The sequence below is a fragment of the Microcaecilia unicolor genome, chromosome 8 (genome assembly GCF_901765095.1).
Source record: "Microcaecilia unicolor chromosome 8, aMicUni1.1, whole genome shotgun sequence".
NCBI lineage: Eukaryota > Metazoa > Chordata > Amphibia > Gymnophiona > Siphonopidae > Microcaecilia > Microcaecilia unicolor.
In genome coordinates, this window is record NC_044038.1 from 172,807,128 (window position 1) to 172,826,143 (window position 19,016).

The following is a 19,016-nucleotide window of genomic DNA, read 5'->3' on the forward strand; positions in this document are numbered from 1 at the left end:
ATGAAGCCCTACCTGTGCTGAAGAGTGGAGGAGTGGCCTAGTGGTTAGAGCACCGATCTTGCAATCCAGAGGTGGCCGGTTCAAATCCCACTGCTGCTCCTTGTGATCTTGGGCAAGTCACTTAACCCTCCATTGCCTCAGGTACAAACTTAGATTGCGAGCTCTCCTGGGACAGAGAAATATCCAGAGTACCTGAATGTAACTCACATTGAGCTACTACTGAAAAAGGTGTGAGCAAAATCTAAATAAATACCCTGGTAAAGCAGCAAGAGTGAGAGAGGACAGCTTCAAAGGGCCACAAAAAGCCACCCTCAGGGCTAGTTTTAACCATGTTCTGCTGAATGCGCGCACACAAGGAAAAACTAGTTCTGAAACTAATCAACAGGACACCGGATAGCAAAGGGGCTGTTACAATCCCGAAAAACAAAATCCTACTGGTGAAACTAACAGAAGGAAGGGCATACACAGAGCCATGAGGTGTCTGACTGTGAAAAGTGCCACTTACAGACTCAGGATGGCAATTGATGCAGAAACATGCACTGTTGATACATAAAAACTTTAGAACAGTTAACCATCAAAGGACTCCAGCTGCAGTCTGTAACCAGAGGCTGGTAAGCAAAACTCCTGCAACTTTTCAAGTAAAAATAAAAACCTGAAAATATGACATTACAATTAGCACATATAGGCTGCACATACCCAAAATTTAGTTCAGTGCAGCTTTCTAGAGCATACATAGTATATGATAAAAACTTGGTTATTCCAGAAGTTTGTAACAACTTTTAAAAGATTGTACAGTTAGACTGATAATGTATGTTTTTTGGCTTATAAACAAAGAATAGAGCAAACCCTGAATATGCATAGTATTGAAGCCATAAAATTATCATAATTCAGCATAATATAAACATCTGTAATAACCAAGTTTTTAACGGCTTTCGAAAAATCATATAGTTAAGACTCATAATGTATGTTCTTTGGCAGCAACGTTCCACCAATTTGCTGCTTGATATGGAAAAAAGTTAAAGAGAATTCCCTCTTGTAAATTATACATTGAGGTGAAGGAAACTGAAGCATCAAACAATGTCTAGAATTACTAACACAATTCTTACTAAGTACAGAGATTACATTTGCTGTGTACTGCAGTGCTTCGCCATAAAGAATTCAAAAGACCAAACAACATAACTGAAAAATTGAGCATGTCAGTGGAGTTTACAAATCAATGACATGCCACTTTCAAATGTAGTAGTTTTATGTTATCAGTCAGGCTGCTGTGTTCTGTAATGTCTGGAGGTGGTCAGATACTTGATAACCGGAAGAGGCTAAAAACGTACCTCTTCCCAAAGACTGCTACATAACAATCACTTCTCCTAGTTCCTGATGAACTATAGAACTACTATATGAAACAACTACTCTTTCTCACCCCTATAGTGTTAAAGTGTAGGTAAGATAACATGGTATCTAACCAACAAGATTGTATTCACCCAATGTCCCACTTACAACATTGTACCAACTGTATCTAACCAACAACGCCCTACTCATAATATTGTACCAACCTCTGACCCACTGATGATGTAAACCACACTGAACCCTAAACAGAGGATATTAGCAGCATATAAGACCTGAATTGAATTGAATATCTAATGTATAAAATGTTACAGTAGTCTAAATGTGCTATTATTAGTGTCTGTATTACAAATTGAAATACCTAGGTTCAAAACAAGCCCTAATACGTCCTAACTTCCACAATAATTTAAACACCTTTGTTAACAGATGTACCTGGCAGAAGCGGAGCCAGACTGTTGGCATGGGGAGAGCGAAAGCGGCGTGAGAGCGGACTTCCGCCGGTGCACATTTTCAATGTAACACACTGAGAAAAAAATAGGCGCCGGTGCAACTCCTTTTGGGGGAGCAGCCGCTCCCCTGGTGCCCCCCCCCTAGCTACCCCACTTTTACCTGGGATTCAAAATGTTAAAAAATTATCTAATGTCACACCTAAGATTTTCAATTGTGATTCCAGCTTGTATCTTACACCATCAAGTATAAAATCACTAATTGAACACATCTGGTGAGGATGACTTATAAGCAGAAATTTTGTTGTCAGTGTTCAACTTTAATTTAGATGTCATTGCCCAGGACTCTAAGCACTGCAAACCTGCCTAATTTTAGGTATAATATCTTGAATCTCACTATCAAAAGAAATATAGATGGCTACATCATCTGCATAAATAGAAGGATGGAGCCCTATTGCTTCCAGTTTTAAAAGAACTGGAGTCATTGGGGAGTCCTGGGGGCACTCCACATCTAGGTATCCATTCCAAAGGTAATTCACCCATCATTTTCACTTGGTAAGAAAACCTCTAAACCAGTTCAGCATTGTTCCTCTTATGCCACAGGAGCTCATCAGACACAACAGTTAATCATGATATACCAAGTCGAATGCACTAGACGTATCGAATTGTGATAACAATTTACCCAAACTAGTTTCCCCTCTAATATCAGAGACCAACATAGCCATTACTGTTTCCATACTATACCCACTTCTGAAGCCCGATTAACGGAGAATATTACATTTATTTAAAAATATTTCACCAGTTGTGTAGCAGCTTACATTTGTCAAAAGAGATACCAAAGCCACCAGTCTATAATTAGTGATTTCACTTTGAGAACCATTCGGATTTTTTGGTATAGGTGTTAAAATGATTTTTGCCATCCTCCCCAGGAAAGTTACCAGTAGTAAAAATATGCTTCATAATTTCTGTTACATAGTAAACAAATTTTAAGAATGCAGATTTCATCAAAATAGGAGACCAGTTATCAATCATGCTGTATGATGAAGAATATTTCCTTAAAGAAGCAGACACTGTTAATGAGGACCAAATCCTATCCGCTGCCACAGATACTCCTACATCACTCAGATTAACTTTAACCAACTCATCAGAAGCATGTAATGCTAATCGTCCCAATTTTACTTCTGAAATATGTTGCCAACACTTCAGCTTTCGGATTTCAATCAACCATCAACACCAGACATTTCACTGTGGCATTTCTTTTGTAAACAGGGTTACAAGTTCTCAAGATTACCAGCAGATCTACATGTACTGGCATTACCCTATAAGAAAGTTCGCAATAGTTACCATAAAACTTTTATGAACACATTTGCAGCCTGCCCCACCAGGTCTTCCTCCTGTCAGAGAGTTAAACTGAAGGAGGGCTCAGGAACCACTCTGAGTTTGATCACTGTGGCTTTCATGTTTGAGAGGTACAAAACCCATGCTAAAAGTAATAATAATAAATCCTTTCCTGGTGGAGGGAAGGGAGATAGTTTCTGTGTGAACCAAGGAGAGACATGTTTGATTTCTAGAGACCAGCAAAAAGAGAAAAAGAAAGTGGTCTGGGAGGAGGGGGGGGGGGGGGGGGGGGACAGAGACGGGATGACAGTGTCAGTGGATAAGCTGAAATCACAGAGTACAATGAGTTTCAAGGTTTTTCACCTGACAGGGAGGGGAGGTTAACAGAGGGAAGCCCTATATAAAGGAAAAGAGCTTGTTTAATACAAGGCACCTTCTCGCTAGAAGTCAGCCTGGAAATTCTGCATGAAAGGCAGGAAAACCTGAATGCAATTCTGATCAGTACAGAACTACAATTGCTTCTTACTGCCTTCCTAGAGGGAGTAACTGGGGCGGTGCCTTGATTTAGAAGGGATTTCTCCCCTTCTATGCCTTGTTTCTCCCAGTACATTTGACATGCCAGCTTTTGATGTGAGATTGCTACATCCCTGGCTGAGCTGCTGAGGCCCGAAGTAAGGAAGCATCCTTAGTTCAACAGATACAGAGCTCCTGGCTGGCCACTCTTTACTAAGTACTTTCATGCTTTTAATGGAAGCAAATGCCAGTTTATAATATTGTCCATGGATTTGTCTGAATATGATCTTCAGGAGCCATATTAAAATCTAAATGAAAAACAGCAATAGCTGAAAAACTACGATTTATTTTATAAAGTTGCTAGTACAGAACCTGCGTGGTTAAAACAAAAAAAAAAAGGTGAGACAGTAGCATTCTTTGTCCCAGCCATCCTGAGAAGTCATCAAGAAAAAGCTTTGAGGGCTGCAACATCTCCATCTACTGGAAGAAGATGGTACTGTCACAGCAGAAGCCACCTGGTTTTCAAAGGCTGCATTTCTTGCAGTATAAAACTGAGGATGGCAGGGAGGAAGTTAGAGAGAAAGAAGAAACATGAATCCAATGAACACAAGGCTATTTTCAGGAGGGATTTCAGATGCTTTCAAAAGGCTGTCACTCTGTAGCTAGGTTTACCTTTCACAGCGAAGACTATATGTGGCTTCGTTAAAACTGCGAGAAAGGTTTAGGCTATAGAAATCCAAAGCCCTGTGCCTAAAGGGAAGGGTTGTAGGCCAATGGCAGAGAACACGATTAATAAATAAAAATAAGTAATCCAGCTAGAACGCTAACGGTCTGGGATGAACCCCTGTTCCACAGAGCTGGTTTATCTATTAGGCAAGAGTTGGTGATGAACTAGGGTGATAGATTCAGGAGGGGTATGGAACAATTTACCCCTCTATGGGGCCCTTATGCTAAGCTGCAGCTCAAAATGGCTTTACAGTGGGACACACTCAAGCATCCTGTGGTATGTTCCAAATCAGCATGTGGTAAAAAATATTTGTTTTTGCTGAAGGAGCAGGTCTGGGGGGGGGGGGGGGGGGGGGCTGAGAGTGGGAATTTCTGTGCTACTCAGCGCAGCTACATTACTTCACACTAACTAGTTAATGCAAGGTTAGTACGTGAGCCCTTACCACCTACAAAACAGATGTCAGTAAGTGAACACACGCTAATGTTTTTTAATGGTCACGGGCTAATAGCAGCATTAACATATGGCCATTAATACAAAAATTGGAAAAAAAATCAGCCATTTTACTGCTGTGGTAAGAACTCACACAAGGGCACACTAAGTCCATTGTCTGCCACAGCTCAGGAAAAGGATCCCTATATGAGACAAGTTACTTTTTTTTAAACTTTATTTTTATTGAATTTAGTAACAATTATCACAAGCAATAAGATCTTGTTACAGCAATACAGAGTTAGGCACATATCAAGGAATTATCAAACAGTATTAGGTAACAAAAAATCTCTTCTTCAGACTACAACTGAGAAAGGACGTGAAATGGAAAGATTGAGGTGTACAAAATCCTGAGTGGTGTAGAACAAGTAGAAGTAAATCGATTTTTTTACTCATTTTTACTTGTTCCAAAAGTACAAAGACTAGGGGACACTCGAAGTTATATGGAAATACTTTTAAAACAAATAGGAGGAAATATTTTTTCACTCAAAGAGTAGATAAGCTCTGGAACTCGTTGCCGGAGGATGTGGTAACATCGATCAGTGTATTTGGGTTTAAAAAGGGTTTGGACACATTCCTGGAGGAAAAGTTCATAGTCTTTTGTTGAGATGGACATGGGAGAAGCCACTGCTTGTCCTGGAATAGGTAGTATGGAATGTTGCTACTCTTTGGGATTCTGCATGGAATGTGGCCACTATTTGGGTTTCTGCCAGGTACTTGTTACCTAGCTTAGCCACTGTTGGAAACAGGATACTCGACTGGATGGACCATCAGTGTGACACAGTATGGCTATTCTTACGTTCTTATCTTTAAAGAAGAAAATAAACAATAAAGAAAGACCTAATGTGAAAAACACCCCCCAGCTATATTCATACCAGTTGATCCTCTAAGCGAACTTTTTCAAGTCCAGGAAAGTGCTGAGTTGTTGCGGAGTGAAGAACACAGACTTAGGGCCCCGTTTGCTAAGCCACACTATAGGCACGCTAGTGTTTTAAGTGCACACTAAAGATTAGGATGTGCTAATGCTAGAGATACCCATAGGAATTTATGGGTGTCTCTAGCATTTAGCGTGTACTAATTTTAGCATGCGCCAAAAATGCTAGCACACCTTAGTAAACAGGGCCCTTAGATCCAGCATATTTTATTATACATTTATATCGGTAACTCAGTAAGTAAATAGCCCCACGATCTTTGGTCCTCTGATGCATGGCCAGAAAAAGCTTTCTACGTTCTTATCCAGCTCATTTTCAAAAGTGATTGCCGCCCATCTTCCGACACAAATCTGGAGATGGGCGGCGATCGCCCAAATCGGTATAATCGAAAGCCAATTTTGGGCGGCTTCAGCTGCGTTCCGTCGCGGGGCCGGCAAAAGTTGAAAGGGGGCGTGTCGGCATGCTAGCGAAGGCGGGATGTGGGCATGCGTTGAGATGGCCGGCTTTGCCTGATAATGGAAAAAAGAAAGCCGGCCGTCAGGAGAATTTGATCCGTTTTATTTGGACCCTTTTTTTTAGGTCCAAGTCCCAAAAAAGTGCCCCAACTAACCAGATGACCACCAGAGGGAAGTGGGGATCACCTCCCCTTACTCCCCTAGTGGTCACCACCCCCCTCCCACACACAAAAAAACCAAAAACCAACATTTTTTGCTAGCCTGTATGCCAGCCTGAAATGTCATAGCCAGCTCCCTGACAGCAATATGCAGGTCCCTGGAGCAGTTTGTAGTGGGTGCAGTGCACTTGAGGCAGGTGGACCCAGGCCCATCCCCCCCTACCTGTTACACTTGTGCTGGTAAATGGGAGCCCCCCCCCCCAAAACCCACATGTAGGTGCCCCCCTTCACCCCTTAGGGCTATGGTATAGTGTAGAGTTGTGGGCAGTAGGTTTTGGGGGGGGGGGGGATTTGGGGGGCTCAGCACACAAGGGAAGGGTGCTATGCACCTGGATGCTAATTTTGTTTTTTTTATTAATTTTTTTAAGTGCCCCCTAGGGTGCCCAGTTGGTGTCCTGGCATGTCAGGGGAGCCAGTGCACTAGAAATGCTGGCTCCTCACATGCCCAAATGCCTTACATTTCGCCGGATTTGAGATGGCCGGCTCTGGTTTCCATTATGGCTGAAAATCAGAGCCGGCCATCTCATCTAACCCCAGCGAGCAATTTGGCCGGTGCCAAGCGTATTTCGAATATACGCTTGGCTCCACCCCTTCATGAAGCCGGCCCCGAAGATGGTCGCCCATCGATTTGGCCGGCGCCGTTCGATTATGCCCCTCTATGTAGACTTAGGAGCCCTTTTGCTAAGTGTATAGGCTGTGCACCAGTGGTAACCAATGCCGCATACCAAATGTAAGGGCACGGTTCGCCTGGTTTCCTTGCCAACTAGGACTTCATTGCCCATCCAGCAAATGATGGAGCGATTCGCTGTCAGGCCCCCTCTGCAGAAGGCCAGAGACGTGTGTGTGCTGCTGTGGTGCCAAAGGAAGGAGCCTCCGGCGTTCTAAGGCTTGATACAACTCTCTCTCCTCTGCGGTCTGTCCTCCTCCGTGTCCAGCAGCAGTAGTGGCAGCTTCTAAGCAGGGCTCCGTTCCCGAAGAGGGTCGAAAGTCCTGTGTAGAGGGTGAGACTGCCAGCAAGTCTGAAGATGTAATAGGGCCCCTTTTACCGCTGCGGGTAAAAAGGCCAAAAAAAGAAATGGCCGTGCGGTAAGTCTGCACAGCCATTTCGGGGGGGGGGAGGGGGGGTTAGCACATTCCGCCACCCACCGAGGTGGCAGTAAGGGCTCCCGCACTAACCTGGCAGTAACCAGAAAGCACGCAACACTGCCTGATTATCGTTGGGTAACCCCGTGCAGAAATATTTAAAAAATATTTCCGCTAGTGCCAAAAATGGTGTGCACTGGGGCTGGAACTACTCCCGGCACCTGCGTTGGGCCAGCGGTAGGTCCGGATTACTGCGCAGCAACCCCGTTGCAACACAGCAACCCTTTAGTAAAAGGACCCCATAGTAACGCTGGGGTAGACCCAATTCCTCTGACCATAAAACAGCCCTTGCCAGCAATGAAAATATGCTCTTAATACTGCGTTTAAATCCTGCTCAAATACAAAAGAAATAATCAGAGTAGAATGCTCTAATTTCTCTGTAATAGATTGCTCTAATAAATCAGAAAGATTATTGAAGTCCAATTTTTCTCCACATCCTTGTGCTCCTGGTTGCACACCAGGTTACGTCTTAGAAGAAATATAATAAATTCTATTTAAAGGAGGAATAGTTTCAAGACTTCCTGAACATATTTTCTAAATAAGTCACCAGGAGTCTTCAGAGAAGACTTGGGGAAATTCAGGACACACAGACTAACATGCTCATTTTTGAAATAGAAGGGCGCCCATCTTTCGACACAAATTGGAAGATGGGCGTCCTTCTCACAGGGTCGCCTAAATCAGCATAATCAAAAGCCGATTTTGGCGTCCCCAACTGCTTTCCGTCGCAGGGATGACCAAAGTTCATGGGGGCGTGTCGGAGGCGTAGCGAAGGCGGGACTTGGGCGTGCCTAACACATGGGCATCCTCGACCCATAATGGAAAAAAAAAGGGCATCCCTGACGAGCACTTGGACAACTTTACCTGATCCTGTTTTTCTTACGACCAAGCCACAAAAAGGTGCCCGAACTGACCAGATGACAACCGCAGAGAATCAGGGATGACCTCCCCTTACTCCCCCAGTGGTCACTAACCCCCTCCCACCCACAAAAAACATCTTCAAAAATATTTTGTGCCAGCCTCTATGCCAGCCTCAAATGTCATACTCAGGTCTCCAAAACCCACCAGAAACCCACTGTACTCACATCTAGGTGCCCCCCTTCACCCGTAAGGGCTATGGCAGTGGTGTACAGTTGTGAGTAGTGGGTTTTGAGGGGGAGTGGGGGGGGGGTTGGGGGGCTCAGCACACAAGGTAAGGGAGCTATGTACCTGGGAGCAATTTATGAAGTCCACTGCAGTGCCCCCTAGGGTGCTCGGTTGGTGTCCTGGCATGTCAGAGGGACAAGTGCACTATGAATGTTGGCTCCTCCCATGACCAAAGGGCTTGCATTTGGTCGTTTCTGAGATGGGTGTCCTTGGTTTCCATTATCGCCGAAAATCAGAAACGACCAAGTCTAAGGACGACCATCTCTAAGGACGACCTAAATGTCAAGATTTGGGCATCCCCGACCGTATTATCGAAACGAAAGATGGATGTCCATCTTGTTTCGATAATACGGGTTTCCCTGCCCCTCCACCAGGACGTTTTGCGAGGACGTCCTCAGCAAACCTTGGGTGTCCCTTTCGATTTTGCCCCTCGCACGTCTTCTAAAGTGATTTTCCATTTGTTCAATTTTTCTTTGAGTCACCATTTTATCCTTCACCAAGGTAGCAGAAAGTGCTTGGAGAGATTTAATTTCATCCTGTACTTGTTTAATCTGAGCAGAACAATTGTTCTTAACACTGACTATATTAGGAAGCAAGTCAATTTTACTAACAAATGTTGAAACTTCACCCAGCGGTTCAGAACCGCAGCTTCCAAGCTCTGTGGTGCCCTACAGATACTCTCCAACGTTATCTCCATGGGAAGTCATTCCCAAACGCTCCCTGGGACTCTATTACATCTTCAGACTTGCTGGCAGTCTCACCCTCTACACAGGACTTCCGACCCTCTTCGGGAAAGGAGCCCTGATTAGAAGCTGCTGCTACTGTTGCCAGACACGGAAAAGGACAGACCGCAGAGGAGAGAGAGTTGTATCAAGCCCTAGAGCGCCAAAGGCTCCTTCCTCTGGTACCACAGCAGGACACACATCTCCGGTCTTCTGCACAGGAGACCTGATGGAGAATCAATCCACTGTTTGCTGGATGGGCAATGAAGTCCTAGTCAGCACGGGAACCAGGCAAACCGTGCCCTTACATTTGGTATGCGGCTTGGTCTCACCACCATTTCCATTTTTTTTAAAGTCATTTCACCGGCGGCGGTAAAAGGAGGACTCGGTGCCATCGCAGGTGTCTTTATACCACCACTTGGTAAAAGGATCCCTTTATCTTTGTACTTCATTTCCTTTTGTGGCCCTAGTTGCTGTTTGTCACTAATTGTTGTGTTCCGTAGTTTAATTTTTTGTGTAAGCTGCTTAGTTTTTAATTAGATTTTGCTGTATATCAAAGAAACTTGAAGTTGATAAAGAAAAAAGAAAACACAGTAAAAAAGTAAGGATGTTAGGAAAAAAAAATAGAATCCACTGGAGGAATCCCAATACCCTTGACCTAACAGCCAACCACCCTGTAAAATATCTCAGAAAAAGTATGTTTTCAGCCTGTTTTAAATTAGCAAAGGACGGTTTCCTGAATGGGAACAGAATTCCAAAGAAAAGGGGCCAAGAAATGCGAAGGGCAGCTCTATAATTAAGGTACCCACATTCAGGCATCACTTGCCCATGTAAGTATTTAGCACAGTGGTTCCCAAAACTGATCCTAAAGGCACCCTAGCCAGTCAGGTTTTTGGGATATCCACAATGAATATTCATGAGAGAGATTTGAATGCAGTGGAGGCAGTGCATGCAAATATCTCTCATGAATATTCATTGTGGGTATCCTGTAAACCTGACTGGCTGGGGTGCCTTCAGGTCAGGTTTGGGAACCACTGGTCTAGAAATTCAGCATTTATGAATGTTCCCCGGATTCTATATATGCTGCCCAAAGTTACGTGCGGTTCTGAGAAGTGCGTGCAAATACACTGGATAATGAGCTCTGAAGCGTCAAGAATTGGGTGCTAACAACCAATTATCGAGGTCAGTTGGCACCCATTAGATTTTGCGCATGCATCTGGATGCACGCTCTTCTAGAAGGCAGAGGCACGGCGCCTAACTCCAATGGCAAACGTCTCAAAAGGGGGCGTGGCATGGGTGTGTCGAGGTCTTCTGAAAAGTTGCACGTGGAAGCATTGCACCCAACTCGGGCACAGACATTTACACCAGGTTTCAGCAGATAATCTCTGGCAACCGGAGGTTAGGTGCAGGATTCGTGCTAAATGTTATTCTATCTATGGTATGTCCTCTCTGGCTGGTACTGATACCAGGTTATGCCAGAATTCTAGAATGGAACCTGGGCACCCAGATTCCAATATAAAATAAGCCCCTACCGCGTGTCTTTGGGACGCCTAAATGGAGGTGCCCGGTTGTAGAAATGCCCCCAAAAAGCTGCATGATGTGCGGGCAAGCTAAAGGTGGTGGAGAGATCAACAACAAGTCATAAACCCTCATGGGCAAGGAAATAACTACTGGACCAGATCTGTATTTGGAAAAGCCAAGTATTAAATCTTAAATCCAAATCCAGCTAATATGCCATGGTTGCTGGGTAAAGAGGTGACATTTTTCTGCAGGTGTGCTTTATCGAAAAGACATCATAGGCTTCTTCTTTAGTTCAGACAGGGAGATTTTACAAGACCCGAGCAGAGAATGAATTGGCAGAGAAGCAGGCTGAACAGCTGTGAGAAACCTTTCAGAGCTGCAGGAACAGTGTTTTAGAAGGGCAGCTGATGTTATGATGATGACCAGAAGATAAGCAAAGACAAAAAGACTCAGACAGAAATCTCAGAAAGCAGTGAGGACAGTTTGCTTTTCCAGACCCTCCAAGGACATTTACAGGAGGCAGCTCCCCATTACATTTAAATCTGAAACACTACTCACCACTTCCTTTTCCACCTGCAGCAACACAGCTCTCATTGCAGCCTCGAATGAGAAGCACAGACAATGCCTCAAGGTGGTGTACAGCAAGAATAAGTCAAACATAAGCAATAGACATACAGCAGTAAAAATACTCAAACAATACAAAGTATGGCACAGTATGCTACATTACAATGTCAACACAATACGTAATAAAACATTTTAATAGCCAAGGGTATAAGCAGAGATGAAAATATAGATAAACTAGTAAAGAAGGCCCGTTTCTGAGAGCAATGAAACGGGCGCTAGCAAGGTTCCCGGCTCCCTGCCTCCCTCTGCCACGTTGAAGCTGCCTGCCTGCCTGCCTCCCTCCCTCCGTCGTGCACGCTGCCTGCCTCCGTCCCTACCTCTGTCGTTGAGGCTTGCTCACAGTCTCCCTCATTGTCCCATTAAGGCTGGCTTGCGTGTTCGATTTCAGTCTCCCTCATTGTCCCGTTCAGGCTGGCTTGCGTGTTCGATTTCTGCGTAGTGTAACTTTTGTTTTGTGACGCGGGGGCGGGCCGATGTAAGAACTCCGGGTGCTGCAGGTTTGTCGCGTTCGCGTTGTTTGTGATGTGATGTTGTTTTGGGCGTCGCGATTTGTTGATTGTATTTGCTCCACCCTCGATGTCATCACGTTGGACGCGAGGGCAGGGCAACGGCTCATGGGCAAATTCTGGTTTCACCACCATGCATTAGAACGTTGGGACTTGTGGAGGCTTCATTAGAATGTTGGGGTTGCGAATTATGTGCGGAAGGGGCGTGGCTGAGGGCGGGTCTATGAGTGAGAGTAAGTGGTGCATGAGTGACAGTGAGTGGTAGTGCAGGGCTTCAGTGTTTCCCTTCCACAGAGTGAGCTTCAAAATCTTGGAGATGAGAATTATTTATATATAGATATGATAGAGTAATTGGAGTTAGAAAATAAGGGGCCAAATTTGAGGAAGTTGAACATGGGGTCAGAAAGGTGCTTGAATATTATCATAGCTAGAGTAGGAGTGGATAAACATGTCGTGCGTGTGTGTGTGACTAGCAACTTAGTTATTTCTTCCATTAAATGCATGGGTGACGAGCCAAGCTTTCACCTGCTTCCTGATGTAGACAGTCTTGTGTTAAGCGATGATTTTCAGGGATAGCGTTCCAGAGTGTGGGGGCTACTCTGGAGAAGGCTCGATGGTGGGTAACACAGCGTGTGATGTCCTTTGGAGAGGGTGTGGTTAGGGATACTTTTACAAAGATATATGGTTCAAATCTATTTAGTGAGGTAGTGAGCAGTTGTTTGCTCCAGTTTTGTTTTTCTTTTTTGTGTGTGTGTGTGTGGGGGGGGGGGCCTCCAGTTTAATCAGAACCAGCTACTGACTCCAACCCAGTTTTAACCTTCCTAGTCCAGTCATTACAACAATAGTTTTTGGCTTGGGCCTCAAGCTGGGCTTTCTCTGGTCTTCAGGGCCACTAGGTGTCCCCATTGTGAAGTGGTTGACATGCCCTTCTATAAAAGCTAGGGATGCTTCCTCATAACATCCCCAGTTGGCCCAAAATGCAAAAACTGGGCGAGGAACTGAACACATCTCCTAAACAGCAATGCTCAAACAGTAACAACAAACAGCGGGAAGTGAACCTGGCACTTCAGAGACGGACAGGACAACTTAGAAGGATTTAATAGTGTTTATTAATGGAAGACTCATGCCCAAACAGTACCATGAAATCATCATGGCTGCTTCATCTTGCCTGAGTGACATCCAACCACAGGGGCATGATGGGATTCAATTCAAATCAATTCTTGTATACCACTAATATCCCCTTTCCAGGGTTCAGTGTGGTTTACATTCAAGATAAGACAAAAGCAAATAGTGTTAGTGTGAGATCTGAGAAACATTAGAGACCATTGGATTAATGCACGAGACTTAAAACATTTAGGAAAGGATAATGGATGATACCAGGAGGTAGAAGTCATGATGGATTGTTATGAAGCAGTCTTTGAGAAGAGAAAGGTGTTTAGCCTCGTCCTGAAGTTGAGGTAGCTGTTTTCTGTTCTGATGGGAATAGGTAGAGAGTTCCATATTTTGACTCCAAGAACAGGGAATAGAGAGCTGAAAATCTTCTGATTTCTAATTGTCTTTTGGAACGGTGATGCTAGCATTACTTGTTGTTTCAGTCTGTTAGACTGGACCAGATATAGTGAAACTGTCTTAGTCAGCAGTTCAGAGGTGAAGCCGTGTAAGATTTGAAAAACTAAACAAGCAGCTTTGACGCTCAGTCTTTCTGCTATGGGAAGCCAGTGCAGATAAGTTGAAACACTAGGTCTATCTATTCAATGGAAAAGAGAGCAAGACCCTGCCTGTACTTTCCTGTCTCCTTTTTCATTAACCTAAGTACAAAGGTGTATCCATGGTCCTCCTCCACCACAGCAGTAAAACTTGGCCTCCTACTTGTGGCAAAATTCAATATTGCCACAAGCAGAGGGCACTGCTACCTTCAGAAAATACAAACCAACTTCAGAAGCTACATTTACAAGACTGCTCTGCCATGCCCAGATTTTAATGGACTTTTTGTGCTTCACTGCGCACCTGTTTGGATCCTGTTAACTTTATTAAAGTTATTTTCAGTGGGTTTTTTTTTTAGTTTAATTTCTATTTTTAACTTTTTTTATATTTATGTGTTACTTTTTTTCCTTGCTTTCCTTTTTAATAAGGAAATCAGGGACCCTTTTACTAAACCATGTTAAACATTTGCTGCCACATTCTGTGTATTGCACCTTAATTTCTGTGCGGAAATCGAAGCGTATTCTATAACAATGAGCGTAAATTAATTGATTACCTAGCTAATCAGTGCTGTCAACTGGATGTTAACAAGCAATTATCAGCACTAGTTGGCATTAAGATTTATGCGCACAACTCGCTAAGCATATGCTGTCACGTGGTGCGCGCAAATTCGGAGTCGCACAGTTGAAAAGGGGGCATGGGCGTTTCTAAAATCTATGCATGCTGTTATAGAGTACTCTGCGCCTAATTTTGGCTCTTGGCGTATTCTACATACCGCGAAGAAATTTAAGCCTATTCTATAAAATTTAGGCATACTTTAGAGAACATGCCTAGGCGTATTTTTTTTCCACATGGAATTTTCAGGTGCCATATATAGAATCTAGCCCTTAATGTGTGATTCATCATGCAGTAACTGCAAGTGCACAATTGCGTTGGGGTTTTGCAGTAAACCATGCAGTAAATTGTTTTTGTGTTAGAGGACATATCATGGGTGGAGAATGGCAGTGGCGTAGCCAAGGGTAAGCCTGGATGGGCCTAGGCCCACCTACTTTGGGCTCAGGCCCACTCAGTAGCAGCACACCTATGATGTGTCTGGCAGGGATCCCCAAGCCCCACCAGCCGAAAACTCCCAACAACTGCATACCAGCCTTCCCTCTGATGTATTCCCGCCTATCTGGAAACAGGAACTTGCATCAGATGGAAGACTGTGGGGCCAACATGAGCAGTGTGTATTAGTTGCTGCTCGCTGCCGGTGAAAATCTGCTATTTAAAAGGTATGCGGGGTAGTGGGATGTTTGAGAGAGCCATATGGCATGCAGGCAAGAAAGTGAGAGACCAAATCACTTGTGGGACTGGGCGGAGTTCTTCTGCCCACCCATCTTGGGCCCAGGCCCACCCAAATGTGGGTGTATGGCTATGCCCCTGGAGAATGGGCAAGGAAGGCATTTTGTTATTAGCACCCTGCAAATACTGTGCACTAATTGGCACTTTTGGGACCACCTACCTAAATAGGAGGCACTAAGGGTCTCTTTTATCAAGTCGTGCTAATGGTTTCGGCTTGATAAAAGAAGCCCTTAGTGCTTCCATGCTAAATCCAAGCAAAGTATTGCACAGTAGCTGCAAATTTAACACAGCATCTGTAACATAGTAACATAGTAAATGACGGCAGATAAAGACCTGAACGGTCCATCCAGTCTGCCCAACAAGATAAACTCATTTTACATGGTATGTGATACTTTATACCTGAGTTTGATTAGTCCCTGCCATTCTCAGGGCACAGACCGTAGAAGTCTGCCTAGTACTGTTCTTGTACTAAGTTCTGAACATTCTGGAATCCTAAACAGATACGAGATTCTGGAATCCCAATTAGTAGCAACATTCCATGTAGAACCCCAAAGAGTAACATAGTAAATGACGGCAGATACTTTATACCAGAATTTGATTTGTCCCTGCCATTCTCAGGGAACAGAGTAAATGCAAGGGGGTGCAAGGGAGGCGCATAGGGCCAGCAACATTTATGCACTAAGGGGCCCTTTTACTAGCGATAGGTGCCTACAGTCTGCCCAACAAGATAAACTCATTTACATGGTATGTGATACTTTATACCCGAGTTTGATTTGTCCTTGCCTTTCTCAGGGCACAGACTGTAGAAGTGTACCCAGCACTGTTCTTGTACTAAGTTCTGGAGCTAATGTCAAAGCGGCGCCAGTCTTCAGGTACCATAACTGATTTGAATGAGGAGCTACACATTGGAAAGCAGGTCTATCAAGAGCTAACTCTTCTGGAATGTCTTCTGCAAGATAATGGAAGCGTCTGGTTGTGGCAGCTTGGCCATGGACAGGCCTTTGCCAAATGCAGCATAAGGGACCACAAAAACAACTATGGGGAATTTGGCTGCCCCCCCCCCCCAAAATTATTTCCCTCCCCAAGAATAACAGAGCGCTTAGTGGCTCCCAAAACACTCCCCTCAAAAAGAATGGATGATGGGGGGGGGGGGGGAGTGCTTCTCTGCTCATATCCAGCAGATCGCCAAGACCTGTCGTTTCTTTCTTTACAACATCCGTAAAATCCGCCTCTTTCTTTCCGAGCACTCTACCAAAACCCTCATCCACACCCTTGTCACCTCTCGTTTAGACTACTGCAATCTGCTTCTTGCTGGCCTCCCACTTAGTCACCTCTCCCCTCTCCAGTCGGTTCAAAACTCTGCTGCCCGTCTCGTCTTCCGCAGGGTTGCTTTACTCATACTACCCCTCTCCTCAAGTTGCTTCACTGGCTCCCTATCCGTTTTCGCATCCTGTTCAAACTTCTTCTACTAACCTATAAATGTTCTCACTCTGCTGCTCCCCAGTATGTCTCCACACTCGTCCTTCCGTACACCCCTTCCCGTGCACTCCGCTCCATGGATAAATCCTTCTTATCTGTTCCCTTCTCCACTACTGCCAACTCCAGACTTCGCACCTTCTGTCTCGCTGCACCCTATGCCTGGAATAAACTTCCTGAGCCCCTACGTCTTGCCCTATCCTTGGCCACCTTTAAATCTAGACTGAAAGCCCACCTCTTTAACATTGCTTTTCACTCATAACCACTGGTAACCACTCCCCTCCTCTCCTCCTGTACACATTAATTGATTTGAATTGCATACTTTATTTTTTGTCTATTAGATTGTAAGCTCTTTGCGCAGGGACTGTCTTTCTTCTATGTTTGTGCAGCGCTGCGTACGCCTTGTAGCGCTATAGAAATGCTAAATAGTAGTAGTAGTAGGCTTGGTGACCTCTAACACAACACCCCCTTCAAAAGACTAATGAGTACTTAGCACCCAAATACAACCTTTTCCATTAGTGCTTTGCCTGACCTCTCTTTCCACATTCTCTGCCAGGCCCTCTTTCCTTTGCTTTCTTCCCTTTAATACCCACTCACTTCGCCCACCCAGCCTCTGCCAGGCAGCAGGATCCTCTCTCATTCTGGAAACTGACAGGGACATTTGAAGTTTCCAGCTGTCCTAGCCAAAAAATGCCCACTTACAGACAGTCTGAAATCTGAAACTGCATAATCTCCAGTCTGCTCTTCAGTCGGGTAACACTAGCACTGCACAGAGATGATCTGCTTGTTGGTTTCCTTGTGCATTTTTGCAGAGGTCTGTCTCCTGTTTCTTTTCATCTCTGAACACAGCAGAAGATACATCAAGATACAGGGTCTGAAGAAAAGATTGTACATTCAAAGAAACACACAAGTAGTTGCATAGAAGAAGCCAATTAAGACTGAAAAGTTTCATCTGTTCGCATTTTAAAATTCCAAGTGCAGTAGAGAAGTGAAAGCGAAAGTGAACACAAACAACTGAAAGGATTTCTTTCTTATCTTTTTAAACATGCTTAGATACACAACATATTTATACTAAGGAACAGAAACCAAACAACGCAAAAGTTTTCTGTAGCTCAAATCCCTAAATTCCTTTGGTCAGATCACTGCACCAACCGGTCGGACACGCAGCCATCGGAACGACAGATGACACTGTAATAAACGAAACAACACAGCCGTCTAAACTGAGCTTTCAGAACGTCGCTCGTTATTCCTATGATCTCCGCTTTGTAAAGCGAGACCTAAGCTCCATTGCTAAGTTTCTGGGCTCTGCTTTCTCTTTCGTCTCCATCCCTAAAGGTGACTGAACCAAGACACCTACCGAATTTAGCGGGATTCCTCCTTGTTTGGTACCAGGCCTGGCTGAAGGCTTCGTCCGCAGGTATTTATAATCCATTTTATGTGCCATGTCCACAGCTAAGAAGCTGTTATTTTACCAATAATCTTGAGCTGGATTGCTGCTACTAAACCTTTCAAACGCAAGACCACAGACTGCTTTCACTTTTCATTTCTTTAAACATCCGGGGCGGGTACCACAGGATTTTTATTTATGGGAATGATCCTCAGTGAGCTGAGTGCTGGAAAAACAGAGCAGGATGAAAAGACTGCAGCTGGCTGGTTGGATCCTCAAACTATTGATTCTTTGCTGCTTTGCTTCCCAGATTAAAAAAAACTGTGGAGGGCTGGGATACCGTCTTTATGCCTAGAGGAGGTGGGTACGTGTAAATGACAGAGCCTATCACAATTTCAATACTTTGCTGACTGCGTTATTATAAGGCTAAAAAAAATCGTATTTGAGAAGCTGAGCATGACTGTGACTGATGCATCGGTTAGGTCCCTTCAGTCGTTAGAAGTTGATGGTGCATTGCTAAGTATTAGAATGAGAAAGCGACAGGATCCTGACATATAACAAATACTACAGAACTGTTTGTACAGAAAACACATTGATGTGGATCTGTATGTAAATCTGATTGTCTATTGATTAGAAGCAAGGATTGTCTGCTAATCTACTACTACTACTTAACATTTCTAAAGCGCTACTAGGGTTACGCAGCGCTGTACAATTTACATAGAGGGACAGTCCCTGCTCAAAGAGCTTACAATCTAGTAGACAAGTGAATGGTCAAATTGGGGCAGTCTGGATTTACTGAACGGTAAGGGTTAGGTGCCGAACGCAGCAATGAAGAGGTGGGTTTTAAGCAGAGACTTGAAGATGGGCAGGGAGGGGGCTTGGCATATTGGCTCAGGAAGGTTCCAAGCATAGGGTGAGGCGAGGCAGAATGAGCAAAGCCTGGAGTTGGCGGTGGTGGAGAAGGGTACAGAGAGGAGGGATTTGTCCTGTGAA

General features: G+C 44.3%; 1 long non-coding RNA gene across 1 annotated transcript in view; it reads right to left on the bottom strand.

Moving 5' to 3' along the window:
* The window catches only part of LOC115475623, a 123,410-nt gene extending 105,143 nt beyond the window's left edge, over positions 1-18,267 (bottom strand). The window contains exon 1 of the long non-coding RNA XR_003943072.1: positions 17,994-18,267. This is a non-coding gene — a long non-coding RNA (uncharacterized LOC115475623). The remainder of the gene's footprint in view (positions 1-17,993) is intronic.
* Positions 18,268-19,016: the final 749 nt, after the last annotated feature.